Raw genomic sequence first — 10,198 nt, forward strand, 5'->3', positions numbered from 1 at the left:
TCCTCATAACTCTTTTCTCCTTCTTCTCTCCCCATGGTGAGCAAGACAACAACAATGACTGTTACGTGCTCCAGGTTAATGTACTTTATTATAAGTTCAGTTTTGCATGTCTGGCTTAATTTAACAGGCCCTGAAAGCCTTGGGACAATTCATCTGACATTTAAAGAATGTCAGGCCCGGCATTGGAGGCTTTTGTTTATGTGAAACCATGGAGAGAATGGGGAAAACTACAGCTTCCTTTGCTTGTTAATGGTGGTTTAGAGCCTAAGGAGACAGGATGCAGACGGACCCAGGGAGCACACAGCTGGAGTAGTGTCGGGCTGTGGAGAGGGGCACTGCAAGGTAACACGCTGCCAGGATGGTGAGGTCACATCTCAACCCATACATGACCGCAGCAGTCATTCACACAGTGCTCCCTTTTGGTTTCCTAGTTTACACTGAAAGTGGTTTTTTTTCCATTCCACAAATGCACTACATCAAAAACGGACATATATTGTACAGAAATGGATAATGTGGAGAGGAATGCTAATGTTGATCACACTGCATGTCGCGCGTATGTATGCACAAGCAAACGATACGGCAGGGTGAATAATAGATGATTTGGCTCTAATTTTATGACAAATATGTTTTCCATGCACCACATATGGCACTGTAATTTATGTTGCGTAAAACTGCATGCTTTCCCTCCTTATTGGAGAAGAAAAATAAAGAGGTGGGATATTTGCCCATATCCTTGGGCAAATTATTTCTGATAACAGAGAATAAAGTATACATTTCCTATGTCCTGTGGTATTGATTGATTGATTGTAATATCTGCCTCTGATTGGCATAGCAGCAGTTTATATCATCACAAGTCCAGGTATTACAAAGTCTGTGCAGGTGGGGATTTTTCATTGTTAATCTAAATAAAGCCAACTATTTTTAGCTGTGAAAAATGTTCGCTAAAGAGCTTTCAGTGGTGTGTTTCATTGCAGTGACCCTGAGGCAAGAAGAGTGGACAGGAAACAGCAAAATAACGGGTACAGTCTATACGGAAAAAGGTCATCTTAACAAATGGACAGACCTGGCTGAATAAAGACACTTATAAGGGTTAGTTAATGGCCTACACATAGTGCTGTCCTAGAAAAGAGAGCCCGCTCATTATTTCAAGTAAAGACAAAGGTTATTTTATTGCAATGCTCTCCAGACTCACCAGCCCCAAAGGACAATTCATTGAGATGTGTTGCATCTCTTTGAGGAAGTCTCCCACTGTTGTTTCTTCTTGATTCTCAATGAGTGTTTCCTGAAGACAAAATAGCAAAATAATGGACTGTCAAGTGTCATTATCTCAGGACGATATCCATCAAGACATTTCTGATTGCAGAATTGCACTCTGTACAGTACATAGTGCTTTATAAATATGTTCTTCCTGGCTATATTATCCACGACCTGGAAGGAAATTGCGGATACATTTTTGTGAAGGGGAATTTTTTTTCAATTTCATCAAGCGTTGAATCATGTTCGACCTAATTTCTTTCATGTAGCACATGAAGCAGTTGATTGTTTGTATGATTCTTGCAATGTTTAGGTGGACTAATCCTTTTGTTATGCCCTGCGTCAGCGATGATACTGAATATATATATATATATATATATATATATATATATATATATATATATATATATATATATATATATATATAGATAGATAGATAGATAGATAGATATATATATATATATATATATATATATATATATATATATATATATATATATATATATATATTAGAGCTGTGAAAAATAACGCGTTTTTCGCATTATGATTAAATTACAGGATTAATGGGTTAATTTGTTTTAGCGCATTTAACGCATGCGCAGAATGAGCTTCCAATATACCTATTTAACTATTTCCGCTCTAATGCAGTCAGACGTAGATGTCAGGTGTTCACTCGTGAAGATGTTGTCGTTTCACCAGCACAACCAGTTTAAGTAACATCTCAACGCGAAGCATGCGATGGTCGGCGAGGGGCGTTCAAGAGCAATGCGTCAAACCAGCTTCAGTGAACAACAAAGACCCCTCACCAAGTCTGCCTGTGACACGCTGAGTTGAATTAATATATTAATACATGTTGAGCTCTTGCTGCTGCTCATAACGCTTTTCATCAATAGACTGGAGGCTGGAAGTCCGATTGTTTAACTTTGTAAAATAACAGAGACCGACTCAAAGGCCTTCCTGCAGCCACGTCCAGCATCAACTTGTCAGCAGTGGGGTTTCCTGCACGCTGTTCCTCCCGGAGGGGTCACTTCCAGCTGGAGTGCAGACGAGCTTCAGTGGACTTGAGCAGGGTGAGCCGTGCTGGAGTGTGAGTCGTTGGAGTTGCTGTGTTGATGTTTTTGTTTCCAGCTAATTGCTTTTGTCTGCCACCTGTTTGCGTTGTGAAGAGCTGTCCCGTGTTACCTTTGTGGACGTTGCAGTAGTGACCTACGGACGGTCGTGTTATGTTGTTATTGGTTTTGCATCTTATTTCCCTGCTGCTTGCTGCCCTTCAACAACTTTTTTTTTTTTTTTTTGGGGGGGGGGGGGTGTTCTGCGGCACCCTTGCAATGCTATTCACATAACCGCTAATCATTTCCCTATGATGTACTGGCTTTATGGCTTTGTGACGGCTTGCTTTATTATCCCCTATATTAGACTTGTATGTAAATTGCTGAGCTCCTGCTCTGTGGTTAAGACTATCTGCTGCTTAACTCAGCTGAACGTTTATCTGCTGTTTCTAAGAGATTCTCAGCTTCACACCATGAGTACTGCACCTGCCATGAATTATTGTGATTTTTAGATTTGTGTCTGACTTTCTGCTGCATGGCTGACCTGACTAAACCTGCTGCTGCATTGCACACATCACTTGGTTTGGATTTACACAACTCAATTCACTGAGAGTACATTTTTTTGTGATGGTTGTGAGAAACGATTGTGCTGCTTTCCAACACAAAGCTGAGCAGATTCTGCCTAATAGCTGACACCCTGTTCTCTATATATTCTGGTTATGAGGGCTTTAGTTCATGATGATCACTCATCTGTCTGTATGTTTGCTGAGAGTGACAACATCAGAACTTGTCATTGAACTTGGTGTCAAATATTAACTCCACAATCCTCTATTCACATAATAAATGTGTTATATGCAAGCTGGCTGGCGGACAGGTTCATTGTAAAATAGGACATGATGGATCGCTATTATTAGGTCTGTTTTTTTGTTATGAACTAAAAACTATCACATTGAAACATTGGTGACTTTACCTTGGCTTCAAGGGGGCGTTTGTGTGTGCGTTAAAGCAAGTCTGTGATGTTGGTAGTGCTGAGAGAATTAAAGTAGGTGACTGGTTCCATCAACCTTTTTGTTGAAAGCATCATAAGGATGCACTCAAGGATCTAATTTAAACACTTCAAAACAGTTTTTGGCAAAGACTGTTCTTCCATTACAACAGACACAGCGGGTACATTTCATCATGCAACATACTTAAACATATTTCCAATGTATCAAGCTGTCATGAAAACATCTCATCAGGTGATGGACAGCAGCCATTTCTTGGACACAGAGGTCAGTGCTCTGAATCGCCTCGCCTCATTCTTGATAAACATAAAGAACCGTACAGATGTTTCACAAGTACAAAGACTAGTCTTGTTTTTGGCAGTTCCCATGAACCTCTTCTTCTTCTCAGGAGCCTGAAAAAACAAAGAGCATACTCTGTATTCCTGCTACACACCGGTATTCGAACAACAAGGTCAATCCTGACTTCCATTTAGCCTCGTGCGACACAGTTAATTAAGGATTTAACAAGTCGCCCAAACCAAATCTACCGACCGCCGATGTGTCACTCAGTTCTGATGTACCATCTAATATCTGATATTTCTCATATGAAGGGATGTTTACATCCATAGTTGTCAAGCGGTAGTGTTTATTGTGACTTTTAGATGTTATTATAATGTCCTGTATCATAGGTAAAAAAAATACAACTTACTTATTTACAATCACATTCACTCTAAATACTTGTGTTTTTATGGTCACAAAAACTATCAAAGAGGTTGTCATTGTACTGTAGTAGTGAAATAAGGGGAGATGGAGTCAATGTTTCATGCCCACTCTAGGTTTTCTGCTCCTTACCCTATGTTATAATTTAGCAATCGGGGCAGAGATAGATCCCAAATAAATATTTTACACCTATAAATAATTTTGTTTTTTCATGCCTCTGAGGAGGTAGTACCTGCTTTGCAAGTCCTGCATGCCTCTGTCACACATCCTGAATAGGATGCGTGACACCTCAGACTGCATCTCCAGTTTAGAGTGCAAAGTCAACGAGAAAACACGGCGAATATATATTACCCTGAGGGAGTTCTCTGTTGTTTATTTTGCTACGGCTACCATAATGTGACCATTAGAGCTGTTCATCATTATGAATAGTAACTTAAATGTGGAGAAAGTCACCTTCATAATGCTATATAAACATAGATTATACAAAAGAAAACCTATGCTGAATTAATCAGGCAAGGTGATGCATCATTGAGGAGCGCAGTATGAGGTTCACCAAAATGCTTTTTAGTTTTTATTAATAACCTTTTCACCAGTTAGACTTTCATTGTGTCCTGCAGTAGGATTGTCATGTTTTCAGGTGAGCAATACAGCAATGTTTCTGGTGTGCCTCAGGGAGCCGCTTTGGTCCCGCTCTCTCTGTGGTTGATGATACTAATGAGACTCTTGGTGAAGATTAAGACCATTATTCACTCATGTTATGGTGCACTGGAGTCTGTTCCAATTACTGTGTCTTACAACTCGCTAGAACAGTGTCAAATGCTGCAGTGACTTTTCTTATAGATGTGGAAAAAAGCAAAATATTTTGTCCTTATGTGTCTTAGGTCAATTTTGAGAAATTATAAAGAAATTCTTGACTCAGCGGGACGATACATCTTACAACAAAGATACCAACAACAACATAGACGATCCAACAACAAATGAGCAACAAGTTAAAGAAGAAGAAGAAGAAGAAGAAGAAGAAGAAGAAGAAGAAGAAGAAGAAGAAGAAGAAGAAGAAGAAGCAGCTAATAATGCTACTTAACCAAAAGCAAAAGTAGAGGTAGTTAAAATGACAGACAACAGGAAACTGCAAATCACTTTGAAAAAGCACTTCGTAATGATATAAAAAACAAACATAAGGTCACATGGGAGCAGGTCTGTTTAGAATTACAAGTGACTAAATTATAAAACGTATTCATGCACAGGCAGGTTATTGTGAGCTATAGAAGCCCTGCTAGCAAAGGCACTATAAGACATTGTTTTTATTTGTACAATTTGAATCAATAGACCTGCCAAAGAAGGTCGCGTCACTGTCTGTCTCAACTGGAGTCAAATGATCATTAATGTACATTAAATAGTTTAGAACAAAAGAAGTCTTAAAAAATTTCCTTAAAGCCATTTTGTGAAGAGAACACCAGTGACATTTCACTTTTATATTGTTAATTAAACACTGTGTGTGTATTGAGTTGTGAAAGTATAATGTATCAAGGCCTCGCTGCAACAAAACTACTCATGTGACAGTGTTTTGTATGGTTCATCACTGTTACAGTTAACGTCACAGGAATGTTGGTGAGAAAAACATGCTGCCATCGTGTTCTGCCCTCAGAGATGTGTCATGGGGAAAGAAGCAGCACAGCTCTACTGTTTTCACTCTTGCTTTGATTTCACGTCGTCTCGAGGTTGTCCATGAGCAGAATTCTTTTGGCCTATAGGGCATGTGAGAGATGAAAGAGAATATAGCTTTGTAATGTGTCTGAAGTGGATTACAGATTGTACTGGAAAGTTGCTCTTCTGTATGAAGAAGGTTAATCTGCAACAGAGCAGATGATATCTATCTTATCAATCTTCTAATCAAACAGCCTTTTGTAGATATAGGAAGGGATTCAAGTGATGTCATTCTCGGCATCCCTTTATAGGAGGATCATTCATTTACAGATAGCATCGCTGATGGCACCAACTCCAAACAGTGAGTTAAGCTTTAAAGTTGCATCAACCGTCAAGAGCTGCATTTTTCAACCTTTTCTCTTCAGTTCTGCACTAATTGAAGTTCAGCAAGGAGTGTCTCAGTAAGTAACACCAAGGGTGTACGAAAACAGGAATGGGATGCCAGCATCATCCCCTATAAAAATAACTTGTATTGTCTAGCTAATTACAGAAGTGCTACTTCACCTTCAGACCTAAACACATATATTTAACTTAGTCAATGCCTTCATTACAGCAGGAAGGAAATGATAAGGTGTACTGAAATAGATGTCCAACACTTCCAGGCGGTAAAACGCTGCATGTCATCTGAACAGCTGCTGTTGCTTTCTTGCCAGTGACAACACAGCCCCGCTAAGGTGGTTCGGGCATCTAATTCGGATGCCTCCTGGATGCCTCCCATTAGAGGTTTTCCAGGCACGTCCAACTGGTAGAAGGCCCCGGAAGAGACCCAGAACACGATGGAGGGATTATATCACCTGGCGGCTGGCCTGGAAACGCCTCGGGGTGCCCCAGAATGAGCTTGAAAATATTGCGGGTGAGAGGGAAGCCTGGGTCGGCCTGCTGGGCCTGCTGCCACCGCGACCCGACCCCGGATAAGTGGCTTATCCGGGGTAAAAATGGATTATTTGATTATTTCATAAGAATACTACAGTGAGTAAATCATATCTTTTTTCCATACTCTTTATGGCAAATTCCAAATGTTTTTCAATAACGCCATCTCCATAAAATGTGTAAATCTTTTCACTTTTGTCACAACCCGGCACAAGGCTGCGACAAAGGAGGGAGACAAACGAGCAGCGGCTAAACAAAACAATTTATTCTCAACAATCATGAAAACATAAAATTAGAACCAACTCAAATAAATGCAAAGGAACAAAGCGACAAATCAAAAGATAACTGGTGGCAGAGTCCGTGACACTCTGGACGTCCTTCTTCCAACCCGCGAAGAGCCCCCTTGCTACCAAATGCAGACAGTCTTGTATCGCCAGGCCACTCCAACTCAGGTGTTCCTCATTCAGGCTGACGACACGCCATAACCGCACCTGTAGTAGATTTAAAACAGTGACACCTAGGGTACGGGAGGAGGAGGGTCGTCACACTTTGAACTGAAATGCAAAATTAGTTAAATATGTATTTGCTCACACTGTAATCTCTAATTTTAGACCTTGTGTCTGTATTAGTTATGTTGTCAAGAATGACACATGTCGGAAAAAATATAGACTAAGTACATGGTCTGTACTTTAAGGATGTACATACCCACACAGAGTTCATTACTCAGCAGCTGACATGCATGTCCATCTCAAATATCTGAATGTCAGCCTAAACAGGAAAATAAACAAGCCTGATTAACATAGATTGTGACTCAAAGCCAGCTTATCTACCTTCTCCTTACAGCACTTTGCAGCAGGAAGCCCCGCTTTCTGAACATCAACAAACTATAAGCTTATAAAGCCAACACAGTGCAATGTCGCAGTTTATTAAGTTGTTCGACAATTCACGAGAACAAATTATATCTGCAATTTCAGTGTCTTCTCCGATTGATAAAATGCACAAAAGCAAATCATATATAATAGGATTTGGAGAATGCAACCTGTGTGGAAAAATCAAAGTTTCACTAGAAAAATAAAAATGAAATGCACAGTATTAAAATCCTTGTCGTCTAATTTTGGGAAGCCACAGTTTCTGTGCTTGTGTAACAAGCTGTGTAGGTAATGCAGTACTTTTTGACAGCTTAGGGTCCCAAAGAATTGTATGAGTTCTGACAAGCATCTTGGGAAAACCCGAAGATGAAATTAAAAATTAAGTGGGTCCTATATGCTCTGCCAGTGCTATGCACCATTGATATTCAAGGTGATTGCACTGCAGCTAAATAGAATGTAAATGTGAATAGTAATCACCCAAGCCTCTTCATCAACCACTTCTCAGACGTAGTATTGAGGTCATCGTAGGTGTATTTGCTTCTCCTAAATCAACACTGCTGCTTGAAAGTGCACAACTTTAGGAGCTGTCCTTGGTGCTGAAACTCCTTGCGTTGCTTAGTTTTCATATAATTGTAAACCATGCATAACATCATAATGATAAAGTGTGAATTGAAATGCTTAAGTGATGAAGGTCTATTATATATATACCCTTGTGAATACTGAGTTGAAGAAAAAAAAAGCTGCCATTATGTGCACAAATGGCTTTTGGACAAGCGGGTTTAAAAAAATAAAAAAATAAAATCCATGATGAAGTTAAAACATGCATTTCTACCTGCAGTATCACATTTTTTATATTTGTTATCTATCATTTGTCTTAAAATGCGCTGCCATTTTTATATCTTTTATATGTTGTTATTTTTTACATTCAATATTTCACATTCTCCATGTTTTGTGATCAATATTCTGTAGCACCAGAAGTCTTTTTCTGACAGTTTGAGAATGGTTTGGGTAACCAAAGGTCTCCTATACAGCTGATGTGTACTGTTTGATTTTGGTAAAGACCAAAATATGTTCATAGCAAGTGGTGTAAGTACTTACTCAACATGAATTCTTCTGTATTTATTCTTCTTAGATGTATTGTTCGGCTAGTTTAGTTTCAACACCATTGTGTTAAATGGGCATCGCTGTAAAAAACTATACTGACAAGATGTGTTTTGAGATTACCAGATTCCTTTTTACACATCCAGCAGACAAAGAAGAAAGCTGATTTGGAGAGTTAGCTCTTGCCACTTGATGAATGCAAGTCAACAATATTCACTATTCTTTAGCTCTGTTTTAGTCTCCACCAACTCCTGAGGGAACTAATATGCTAAACCTCTGAAACAGCTGCCTAAAATACAGAGACATATTTTCTATCAAATGTTATATCTGTTCACTTGTTTTATGGGCAATTAGCCAAGAACTAAACATAAAAAGAGGTATTTACCTGAATATAAAATGTGTAATAAACCCTGATTCTTTTTATTGTTCGTACACATTAGATTATTCATTACTTTTGTTGCTAAATTTGCTAAAAGCTAACATGAATTGCTTCAGTTGCTTCAGTGCTTTTTTGAAGGGTTGGCTCATTTGCAAGCGAAGCCCAAACAAACTCATGAACATGACTTACATATTATTACAGCACTCCTGTCGTCATTGACCATTAATACAAAGGACCGTCCACATGAAAGTTTTTTCCTCTGTTTGCCAGAGACGGCAATGTAACTGTTGCCAAAGGCTTTGCTGTCTGCTTGGCGGAATGCTATGATTAGTAGATTCATTATATTGTCATCATCTGATGCTCTTTGCTCCCGATCTGCTAGCGCACACAAGCACTTTGCCGACAATTTCACAAGCCTCATTGGTGCCCTTGAACATGGCCAGGATGCAAGCATGATTGGAAGGCAAATGGAAATGAGAATTAATAATTCCTGGGTTTTCATCAGAGGGAATCCGCCCCAACACACACAGAAGCTTTTCCCTGTGTGCATCTTAAGAAACTTTGCATGGGCATCATCCTTTAATCACAACGTCCAAACAGACCATACAAATACAACAAATTAAAGCAAAAAATAGAGAAATTAAAGGCAAGGGTTGGTACATTTGTGAATTTGCTGACTGTCACAAGGCCCACGCTCTCCATTTCGCCCCGTGGATCGCTTGTTGTCTGTTCAAAACTCGTACAGTAGCTGTTGTTCACTCCTACCTCCACTCACACTGCCTTCTTTTCCTCTCTCTCTCTCTCTCTCTCTCTCTCTCTCTTCTCTCTCTCTCTCTCTCTCTCTCTCTCTCTCTCTCTCTCTCTCTCTCCTCGTTTCCGGCTGCATGAAGCTCATCGCATATTTTCAGGATGCCTCTCCACAAATCTAATTTCTGGTGACTAATCCGCATTTTTTAAATGTATTTTCCTCCGCTCCCTCCCACTGAACACTACTCACCATTTGCTGGACAGCGGCAGAAGAAGCGCAGGTAGAGGACACAGCTGCGAATGTCTAACCTCGCTTGCAGGTCCAATTGTTATGCTTTGCTTTCGGCTCTATTTGGAAAGGAAAGTAAGACTTGAATACATGCAATGTGTACCTACTAGGGTGACACGGTTTCAGCTTATTTGCATATATTTACTATTTACTTGTGGGAAAAGAAATATACCCATTCTTTAATGACTCCTGCTTGACCCCACTTATGGAAATAAGTGCATCAGGTGCTTTGG

The sequence above is a fragment of the Clinocottus analis genome, unplaced genomic scaffold (assembly GCF_023055335.1).
Source record: "Clinocottus analis isolate CAN_PGR_092001 unplaced genomic scaffold, fCliAna1.0.p SCAF_2, whole genome shotgun sequence".
NCBI classification, from domain to species: domain Eukaryota; kingdom Metazoa; phylum Chordata; class Actinopteri; order Perciformes; family Cottidae; genus Clinocottus; species Clinocottus analis.